This window comes from Ptychodera flava, chromosome 11 (genome assembly GCF_041260155.1).
Source record: "Ptychodera flava strain L36383 chromosome 11, AS_Pfla_20210202, whole genome shotgun sequence".
NCBI classification, from domain to species: domain Eukaryota; kingdom Metazoa; phylum Hemichordata; class Enteropneusta; family Ptychoderidae; genus Ptychodera; species Ptychodera flava.
The window spans coordinates 28,608,156-28,619,740 of record NC_091938.1 but is presented as its reverse complement, the minus strand read 5'-3'; the positions used below and the strand labels follow the sequence as shown (position 1 = coordinate 28,619,740).

The 11,585-nt window shown below is 39.0% G+C and overlaps 1 protein-coding gene across 3 annotated transcripts in view; it reads left to right on the top strand.

The window, feature by feature from the left end:
* Positions 1–232: 232 nt before the first annotated feature.
* LOC139144010 (growth arrest-specific protein 6-like) overlaps positions 233–11,585 on the top strand; it is a 29,954-nt gene continuing 18,601 nt past the window's right edge. Inside the window, exon 1 of one of the 3 annotated variants that reach the window (XM_070714651.1) lies at positions 233–502. The gene's annotated coding sequence lies outside the window, so the exon portion shown is untranslated. Of the gene's footprint in view, positions 503–10,791; positions 10,967–11,585 lie in introns of those variants that run through there. The other 2 variants (XM_070714649.1, XM_070714653.1) reach the window with 2 other exon arrangements.

Here is an 11,585-nt window from a genome sequence, read left to right as displayed (position 1 = left end):
GTGCCATTGATTCGAGTTGCAGGGTAGTGAACCGGAACAACATAATATTTTCCGCCTTTGTGATTATTCGTTCACAATGTTTTTCAGAACAGAGAGTTTCTCGATCTCATAATCATAGTACAAAAAAAGTTGTCTTATTTCTGTCCTATTATTCCCTGCAAAGTCATATCGCTTTGGAATGCTGGGCTTGGTTCATTTCTTTTGAGCATTCAAGCGTCTTTTATTCCATAGGGCATGATCCCGGAAACTTCCTGCCGAAAGTAAATTGAGATTGGCAAACCACATGATTCTACTTGTCCGCATATAAATTTGCTGACTCCTTGGCTATTTTGCATATTTTGTCAGTGATCGTGCAGGGACCCTCGAATTCCATGTGCTTCATTTCACCAAATTATCGGCTCACGGACTTCTCATTCGACGATACATTGACGAAACTCGGGAATCAAGTTTCTCTCCAGTAGAAGTAATATTTACCTTTCAGGAGAAAGTCAACGCATTCCGGGTAAGAGCTCAGACAAGCAAATTAACTTCATTTTTAAAAAGTTGATTTTCATTGTTTTAATGATTTTTGTTTCGTTTGCTAACCCCATCTCTATTTTTTATTTCATCTTTGATCATCATCGTTACTATAGAGCAAGTAATATGCTTGTTAGCAAGGTTTGTGTGTTGTAATATCTTCAAAGCATGCAATTCAATGTCAGTGTCATAATATACTGGGAAAGAAGCTGGATCTGACGACGAGTGCTGATGTATAACTGAAACTTATTTATTGAATACGGAACCATAACTGGGCCTACAAGCCCCCAGCCGCTGATACATGAGTCTTAGTTGGTCATAGTTCCTGGTTTCGGTCACTCCACTAGAGAAAGTGATCGTGGTCCAAAGTTCTAGTTTCTGAGTGAATGTCCTATCTCGGTCACTCCACAAGAGAGTGACCGTGGTTGTCGGTCCTTGAGTTCTTCGTTTTTTCCTCTGAGTTAGTGTGTCTATTTTAAAAGTATCTTGGCTATGTCGGATGCCGACGCCATAAAGAATATAATAAGACAATAATTTGATTTACAGACATTAGAAAAAATTACAAAAGTAGAAATTATCACTTGCCCGTGCGTGGCTCGCCACAATTCTTTTGTTTCAAACCCACGCCATAAATAAATTAAAATGATAACAACGGCTCAATATTACGATTGGTTGAAACACATTAGAACATGGGGGTAGTACGCAGAATACCTCCATGAGAAAATAAGTTACTCGGTAATTCTTGTAAATGTGTATATGAGTGAGATCATGTTGTCGATACTGTGCTGGTATTTCGTAGCTAGCATTGTTAGATTCCAAACAAAGAAACGCCAGCTTGATCACTCGCGTCCCAGAACGCTAATGTATTTTGAGCGTGAAATATTACTATTATGTACGCCAATTTGGAAGATTATGACATGGGCCTATTTCGAAATAGAAAATGACCTCATTTTCAAAATAATACGTCCGTTACCTCTGAGTTGAGAATATGACAATGTACATTACTTTAAAAGAAAGTCTGAAACACGTGTGATTTATGATCATTAAATGCATGATCGCTATTAACCTTAAAAATAATCCTCGCGTCTTTGGCGGGTGATAATTGGGCTCTTTTGGCCTCGAAGAATAATAGTAAAGAGCGTGTAGGCATTTGGATGGCGGACTTTGTACGTGTTCTTGTGACCATCTCTTGGTTTGCCGTCAGTATTATAATAAATAAAGCCTGTTCGTAAATCTTACTTACAAGAAAAACACGCTGGCTTAGCGTAAAACGGAAATAGAGACCAAGCATTGGTGTGCCAAAATGTCTAGTTTTTTTTTATTCCACAGAGAATGTTGACTATTTTTATATTTTAATAGTATTAATGGAATTCATAACTGACGCTTTAGCCAGGATGGAAAAAAACTTGGACACATCTCTGACCTTTGCTCTAGGTCATCAACTGCCCCTTTTCACTCCACTTGCTTGATTGCTCCCCTTCCCGTCACGGAATTTTACTTGAAAGAGAAAATTTGCTATCACTAATGGGGCTTTACAACATGCATCTTTCTTCCAAAAGCGATCTTATTGCCCGAGAGGGTCAAGATGTATAAACCTTTATTATTCACCTGCGTCCATATGGACGTATGGAGTTTCGTCATATAATAACTTTTTTTTATCAGAGGACGCGGAGTCCAATGACCTTGACGCGGAGCACAATAACTTTAGATGTTATTGGATGTTATTTGATCTTTGACCCCATAACACCTTTATGTCAACACTGGGGAAAAGAGGAGATTTTTACATTTTTTACGAAAAATTCACTTCTATAGATTTAGTTCTTCCCATCATGGTCATTCGGAAATCTGTGAATTTAATTGACATTATTGTACATGTTTATTGTACATGTAGTCTTCGGTCCTGTCAAACACGTACCTATGGTGCGCCTTGACTGCGTTGACAATAGCCCATGGTTACTGGAAAACACCGAGAGTAGCTTAACCTGATCTTTCCTACTCAGATGTCTTTCTTTTTCTGAAGTACACTGCAATGTTGCTTTCCACTACCCAATCCTTTAATAGGGGTGATCAAGCGGGCCAGAACAGCCAATTTTGACCAACCAGATTCAAGAACATGGGAAAAGGTGCTAAAAGCATGCGATAGATATATTGACGAGATAAGCATTGAGAACAGTAGGATTAAAAGAGGTGTGACTGGTCCAACCTGTTCAGTTTTTGTGTGGGGGGAAAGTTGGAATGGACCATTCTGACACTGCGTGTAATGTCTGTAATGTACAATACGTACAGTGCCATTGATTCGAGTTACAGGGTAGTGAACCGGAACAACATAATATTTTCCGCCTTTGTGATTATTCGTTCACAATGTTTTTCAGAACAGAGAGTTTCTCGATCTCATAATCATAGTACAAAAAACCTTGTCTTATTTCTGTCCTATTATTCCCTGCAAAGTCATATGATCGCTTTGGAATGCTGGGCTTGGTTCATTTCTTTTGAGCATTCAAGCGTCTTTTATTCCACATGAAGGCGCGACTTTGCACAATTTTTAAATATCCGATATTTACAATCTAGTATCAAAGTTTGACATATCGACGATATCGATACTAGACGACACTAGATTCAGTCAAATCGGAAGTAAATATCCGATATATATCGGAGATTTCACCACCTCAGAGTTCTGGCCAAGCCCGACTTCCAAGGACTGACTCTAGCATCGATACTAGACGATACTAGATTCCGTCAAATCGCAAGTAAATATCCGATATATATCGGAGATTTCACCACCTCACAGTTCTGGCCAAGCCCGACTTCCAAGGACTGACTCTAGCGTCGATACTAGACGATACTAGATTCAGTCAAATCGCAAGTAAATATCCGATATATATCGGAGATTTCACCACCTCACAGTTCTGGTCAAACCCGACTTCCAAGGACTGACTCTAGCATCGATACTAGACGATACTAGATTCAGTCAAATCGCAAGTAAATATCCGATATATATATCGGAGATTTCACCACCTCACAGTTCTGGCCAAGCCCGACTTCCAAGGACTGACTCTAGCATCGATACTAGACGATACTAGATTCTGTCAAATTGCAAGTAAGTATCCGATATATATAGGAGATTTCACCATCTTACAGTTCTGGCCAAGCCCGAATTCCAAGGACTGATTCTAGCATTGATACTAAGACGATACTAGATTCAGTCAAATCGCAAGTAAATATCCGATATATATATCGGAGATTTGACCACCTCACAGTTCTGGCCAAGCCCGACTTCAAAGGACTGACTCTAGCATCGATACTAGACGATACTAGATTCCGTCAAATGGCAAGTAAATATCCGATATATGTTGGAGATTTTACCACCTCACAGTTCTGGCCAAGCCCGACTTCCAAGGACTGACTCTAGCATCGATACTAGACGATACTAGATTCAGTCAAATCGCAAGTAAATATCCGATATATATCGCAGATTTCACCACCACACAGTTCTGGCCAAGCTCGACTTCCAAGGACTTACTCTAGCATCGATACTAGACGATACTAGATTCAGTCAAATCGCAAGTAAATATCCGATATATATATCGGTTGTTTGACCACCTTACAGATCTGGCCAAGCCCGACTTCAAAGGACTGACTCTAGCATCTATACTAGACGATACTAGATTCCGTCAAATCGCAAGTAAATATCTGATATATATCGGAGATTTCACCACCTCAGAGGTCTGGCGAAGCCCGACTTCCAAGGACTGACTCTAGCATCGATACTAGACGATACTAGATTCCGTCAAATGGCAAGTAAATATCCGATATATATCGGAGATTTCACCACCTCACGGTTCAATCTAAGTTCGATATTGTAGAGTCTAGTAGCTGTAAATATCGGATATCATATAAAAGTGCAATATCGCGGTGTCCTCTTATTCCATAGGGCATGATCCCGGAAACTTCCTGCCGAAAGTAAATTGAGATTGGCAAACCACATGATTCTACTTGTCCGCATATAAATTTGCTGTCTCCTTGGATATTTTGCATATTTTGTCAGTGATCGTGCAGGGACCCTCGAATTCCATTTGCTTCATTTTACCAAATTATCGGCTCACGGACTTCTCATTCGACGATACATTGACGAAACTCTGGAATCAAGTTTCTCTCCAGTAGAAGTAATATTTACCTATCAGGAGAAAGTCAACGTATTCCGGGTAAGAGCTCAGACAAGCAAATTAACTTCGTTTTTAAAAAAATGATTTTCATTGTTTTAATGATTTTTGTTTCGTTTGCTAACCCCATCTCTATTTTTTATATCACCTTTGTTCATCATCGTTACTATAGAGCAAGTAATATGCTTGTTAGCAAGGTTTGGGAAAGAAGCTGGATCTGACGACGAGTGCTGATGTATAACTGAAACTTATTTATTGAATACGGAACCATAACTGGGCCTACAGGCCCCCAGCCACTGATACATGAGTCTTAGTTGGTCATAGTTCCTGGTTTCGGTCACTCCACTAGAGAAAGTGATCGTGGTCCAAAGTTCTAGTTTCTGAGTGAATGTCCTATCTCGGTCACTCCACAAGAGAGTGACCGTGGTTGTCGGTCCTTGAGTTCTTCGTTTTTTTCCTCTGAGTTAGTGTGTCTATTTACACAGTATTTGGTTATGTCGGATGCCGACGCCATAAAGAATATAATAAGACAATACTTTGATTTACAGACATTAGAAAAAATTACAAAAGTAGAAATTATCACTTTCCCGTGCGTGGCTTGCTACAATACTTTTGTTTCAAACCCACGCCATAAATAAATTAAAATGATAACAACGGCTCAATATTTCGATTGGTTGAAACACATTAGAACATGGGGGTAGTACGCAGAATACCTCCATGAGAAAATAAGTTACTAGGTAATTCTTGTAAATGTGTAAATGAGTGAGATCATGTTGTCGATACTGTGCTGGTATTTCGTAGCTAGCAATGTTAGAGTCCAAACAAAGAAACGCCAGCTTGATCACTCGCGTCCCAGAATGCTAATGTATTTTGAGCGTGAAATATTACTATTCTGTACGCCAATTTGAAAGATTATGACATGGGCCTATTTCGAAATAGAAAATGACCTCATTTTCAAAATAATACTACGTCCGTTCCCTCTGAGTTGAGAATATGACAATGTACATTACTTTAAAAGAAAGTCTGAAACACGTGTGATTTATGATCATTAAGTGCATGATCGCTATTAACCTTAAAAATAATCCTCGCGTCTTTGGCAGGTGATAATTGGGCTCGTTTGGCCTCGAAGAATAATAGTAAAGAGCGTGTAGGCATTTGGATGGCGGACTTTGTACGTGTTCTTGTGACCATCTCTTGGTTTGCCGTCAGTATTATAATAAATAAAGCCTGTTCGTAAATCTTACTTACAAGAAAAACACGCTGGCTTAGCGTAAAACGGAAATAGAGACCAAGCATTAGTGTTCCAAAAATCTTTGAAAAAATGGCTTTCAAATAGATCCTCATTCGTACGGAAACGTGTGATTTAAAGTGAGAGAAATGAAATGATATTTTGTTGGACTAAACACTGTTAAAGTTTTGAGAGAAGCAAAAAATGGACGTTTTCAGATTTGGGCATTCAACGAAAGTAAAACAATTGAATTTCATACAAAGGGAAATTTGCATAACTTAAGGCATGAGTTGATGATGAGAGGCAACGTAAAAAAATACACAACGGTAATTAAAAAATTAAAGTGTACAATACAACATAATATATATAACATTCCTAATGCGATATCATACTGAATGGTGAAACACAGAATTTCGCTTCTGAGGGTGTGACATCAGGCAGTATGATGGAGCCGGCCGTTACCCCGCACACTACGAGATCTCACACGATAAAATCACAGAAAATGTCAATGTGTCACTCAACAGCTGATAAAAACACTTCAGAAAAGTTACAATTATAACAAATCTTTAGTCAGTCACTTTCTTCTCATGGTCAATTGTTCTTAGCGCACCAAGAAAATGTCTTTACGTTTTTGTCCGTAAGTTAATCTTTAACCTCTCTAGGTATCTTGAGTTCAGTTTCTTTTTCTGGCGCTTGTATAGTTCGTTTCAATTGGTCGTTGTTCTGTCAAAACTGTTTGGTTTGTAGAGTTACCGAGTTTGGTTAATTTCCTTTCAGTATCAAATTCTATTCAGCGATCTCGTCGTTTGAAAATTTTCTAACAGTGATTGCATACAAACGCAGGTTTCGAAATGGCAATATAATCTAAAAATTGAAAGCCAAAAATCATACTCAAAAATGTCCTTCTTTCCCAACCCGCTTGTATTTGCGTTATAGTATTTAAGTATTCCATCCCAAGTGTGTATAGGCTCGAAGATTTTATGTATTGTTTTGTCGTAGGTATGCGATTAACGAGCCTTTTGAAATAAAAAAAAGAAATCAGAGTGCATGTCCTTGTTTTTCCTATAAATCGAAAATACAATCATTTAAACAAACCTATCATTCTAAATTTCAAACATACTGATCGCGTCATAGAATTACTGCATGGACGTTCATCGTTGATTATGGGTGGCCCGTTTCCTCGTCACTGGAAGAGTGGATTCCTCGTCTTCAAGATGTCTTTCATCGGGGAATTGCTCGATGTGAATCTTCAAGTTGATAGTTTCTTGAGAGCGGATCGTGGAGGATTTACTCACACGGGGAACTCGCTCGTCGGCAAAGTGTTCGGCACCTGGCATTGGTGACTTTCGTGCTTCGGGGAATTAATCGTAGAGCTTCTCGCTTGGCGACGAGAGGTGACTAAGGACCCAAAGTCAGTCTTCGCACCGGGTTTGGTATCTCTACCATGTCATAATATAAAGGGGGGGGGGAAGAAGCTGGATCTGACGACGAGTGCTGATGTATAACTGAAACTTATTTATTGAATACGGAACCATACTGGGCCTACAGGCCCCCAGCCGCTGATACATGAGTCTTAGTTGGTCATACGGTTCCTGGTTTCGGTCACTCCACTAGAGAGAGTGGTTGTGGTCCAAAGTTGTAGTTTCTGAGTGAATGTCCTGTCTCGGTCACTCCACAAGAGAGTGACCGTGGTTGTCGGTCCTTGAGGTCCAGTTTTTCCTCTGAGTTAGTGTGTTTATTTATACAGTATCTTGGCTATGTCGGATGCCGACGCCATAAACAATATAATAAGACAATACTTTGATTTACCGACATTAGAGAAGATTACAAAAGTAGAAATTATCACTTGCCCGTGCGTGGCTTGCTACAATTCTTTTGTTTCAAACCCACGCCATGAATAAATTAAAATGATAACAACGGCTCAAGATTACGATTGGTTGAAATACAATAGAACATAGGGGTAGTACGCAGAATACCATCATGGAAAAAATAAGTTACAGGATAATTCTTTCAAATGTGTAAATGAGCTATGTCATTTTGTCGATACTGTGCTGGTATTTCGTGGCGCCAGCATTGTTAGAGTCCAAACAAAGAAACGTCACTCGCGACCCAGAACGCTAATGTATTGTGAGCGTGACATTTTACTATTCTGTACGCCAATCTGGAAGATTATGACATCAGTATAAGTTCTCCGTCTGTCATCGTCAATCGTTTCCAACAGAGAATTAAAATTAATGCACGGCTATTTTCTACTACAGCTGCACACTTAACAGGAAATAATTTATTGTTTTAACTCTCCCGAAAGAAGTCATTTAGTGCAAGCCTGCAATAACTAGTAGAAACGATGTGCTCATCACTTTACATTCAAGTTTCTTTAGGTGGTTCTATGAAGTCTTGAGGATTATACATAAGTTGGTGCGAAAGAAACCCTCACCGAATGAATAGTGTTTTCGGTGGTCAACAGTATACAGATTTGTTTACACATCTGAGCTGATACTATTTCAAGCGTAGCCCTTGTTCTGGAAAGTCTTTTCTTGTGAAGAAGAAAAGTTTAGGTTGGACAGAATATATGTACAGCAAGAAGGTGGGAATGGAAACACTTGGAGTTATGCAAAGTAAACAGTCACAGAATGATTTCTTTTAAAATAAAGCGAAGGATGCCAGTCAGGTTGCTCTATGCTCATCACCAGGCTCTGTGACGTTTAAAGACACAAACTTGATTTTTTGTTACTTTCTGTAAGTGTTGAGTCATGCATGCATAATATTAACTTTGCCTGGCTGACAATAGTGACGTCATACTGTATAAATAGTTATATGTAATGCCCATAAAGTGACTAAGGCACTTCTCAACGCATGCTGCTGTTGTAAAGAAAGTAGTAGTAGTACTGCACTCTGCAGCGTATTGGACGGGGACTGCATGCTGTGCGCGAGCCAGACAGCATACAACGAGTGCATGCGGGAGAACTAAAAATAAATTGGTAAATCGCAAAGTAAAACATTATTATCAATGTTGATCAAGATTTATCGTTTTGTGTATTGCATGTTTTATCCCATACTTTCCCTCCTTTTAAATGCGTAGTCCTTTATTCGTTTTCAAAAAAAAACTTGTATTGTTATGCTGGCTTTGGGGTCGCAATGCTGAATAATGGAATACATTATCAGTAATAATGTTGGGATATGACGTCACAAAGTTCACTAGTATTGACAAAGCTATAATATAATTCAAATAAGAGACAGTAAGGTTTTAATGTACCTTGTTGGTGTTTTTTTTTTGATATTGTATATATTGTCTGGTACAATTCCTTCCAGCGCTGTGGTGACTACGTTTATGGCTTCATTTCACGGCATATTTGTGTACATTGACACCACGTCTTGTGTTAGCAGATTAGAGTTTTCTGGGTTTTTTATTGATTTTAGCTTATCCTTGACGCATGTTGGTTGCCTTTGGACGATTGGTTTTATAAAATAGTCTAGAAACTTTGAGATTGAATGTAGGGCAGGAGCAGCCAAAAGTAATCGGGCGTCCGACAAACAATGTTTCGTCCAAGGGAGTTTTGTGTAATTTTGGTAGGAGATACTATTGTTGTGTGCTTATATGTTTGGTTTTAGGATTGAGGAAGCTGAAAGTCGCCTCGTTAATGATTTTATCGTCGTACATGTTTTAATGATTTCGTAAATTAAGTCCATCGTGCGATTATGTAGCCCTGTGTTGTTTCACAGTCACGAATAATTCGCAATTAGTAGCTGTTTAATACTTCTTTAATGCAATCTATTGTATTTGCAATTGATATGCCTTTTCCTTTATCAAAGGGCGCTTTATTGTAATTTTGTTTAATTTGTACAGATTATTCAGAACGGTTGTTTTGCTCGAGTAATACTTTTTCTGACATGCTTTTCAAACAGAATTTCTGCCATCTCAATTTTAGCTGCTGAGAGATAGTTTTCAACCTTGTCCATGTCATAATAAAAAGGAAATTGTAAACAATAGAGAATCTTTAATAGTAGAGCGAAATTTCAAACAGTAGAGAGAGATTTCAAACTGTAGAGAATTTTTAAACAGCAGATAGAAATTTCAAACTGTAGAGAAATTATGAACAAAAGGGAGAAATTTCTGTGGGGGGAGGTTCTTTAATATAGGTCATTCCCACCTCGATACTAGACGATACTAGATTCAGTCAAATCCCAAGTAAATATCCGATATATATCGGAGATTTCACCACCTCACAGTTCTGGCCAAGCCCGACTTCCAAGGACTGACTCTAGCATCGATACTAGACGATACTAGATTCAGTCAAATCGCAAGTAAATATCCGATATATATATCGGAGATTTCACCACCTCACAGTTCTGGCCAAGCCCGACTTCCAAGGACTGACTCTAGCATCGATACTAGACGATACTACATGTAGATTCAGTCAAATCGCAAGTAAATATCCGATATATATCGGAGATTTCACCACCTCACAGTTCTGGCCAAGCCCAACTTCCAAGGACTGACTCTAGCATCGATACTAGACGATACTAGATTCAGTCAAATCGCAAGTAAATATCCGATATATATCGGAGATTTCACCACCTCAGAGTTCTGGCCAAGCCCGACTTCCAAGGACTGACTCTAGCATCGATACTAGACGATACTAGATTCCGTCAAATGGCAAGTAAATATCCGATATATATCGGAGATTTCACCACCTCACGGTTCAATCTAAGTTCGATATTGTAGAGTCTAGTAGCTGTAAATATCGGATATCATATAAAAGTGCAATGTCGCGGTGTCCTCTTATTGCATAGGGCCTGATCCCGGAAACTTCCTGCCGAAAGTAAATTGAGATTGGCAAACCACATGATTCTACTTGTCCGCATATAAATTTGCTGACTCCTTGGCTATTTTGCATATTTTGTCAGTGATCGTGCAGGGACCCTCGAATTCCATGTGCTTCATTTCACCAAATTATCGGCTCACGGACTTCTCATTCGACGATACATTGACGAAACTCTGGAATCAAGTTTCTCTCCAGTAGAAGTAATATTTACCTATCAGGAGAAAGTCAACGCATTCCGGGTAAGAGCTCAGACAAGCAAATTAACTTCGAGTTTAAAAAGTTGATTTTCATTGTTTTAATGATTTTTGTTTCGTTTGCTAACCCCATCTCTATTTTTTATATCACCTTTGTTCATCATCGTTACTATAGAGCAAGTAATATGCTTGTTAGCAAGGTTTGGGAAAGAAGCTGGATCTGACGACGAGTGCTGACGTATAACTGAAACTTATTTATTGTACGGAACCATAACTGGGCCTACAGGCCCCCAGCCGCTGATACATGAGTCTTAGTTGGTCATAGTTCCTGGTTTCGGTCACTCCACCAGAGAAAGTGATCGTGGTCCAAAGTTCTAGTTTCTGAGTGAATGTCCTATCTCGGTCACTCCACAAGAGAGTGACCGTGGTTGTCGGTCCTTGAGTTCTTCGTTTTTTCCTCTGAGTTAGTGTGTCTATTTACACAGTATTGGGCTATGTCGGATGCCGACGCCATAAAGAATATAATAAGACAATACTTTGATTTACAGACATTAGAAAAGATTGCAAAAGTAGAAATTATCACTTGCCCGTGCGTGGCTTGCTACAATTCTTTTGTTTCAAACCCACGCCATAAATAAATTAAAATGATAACAACGGCTCAATA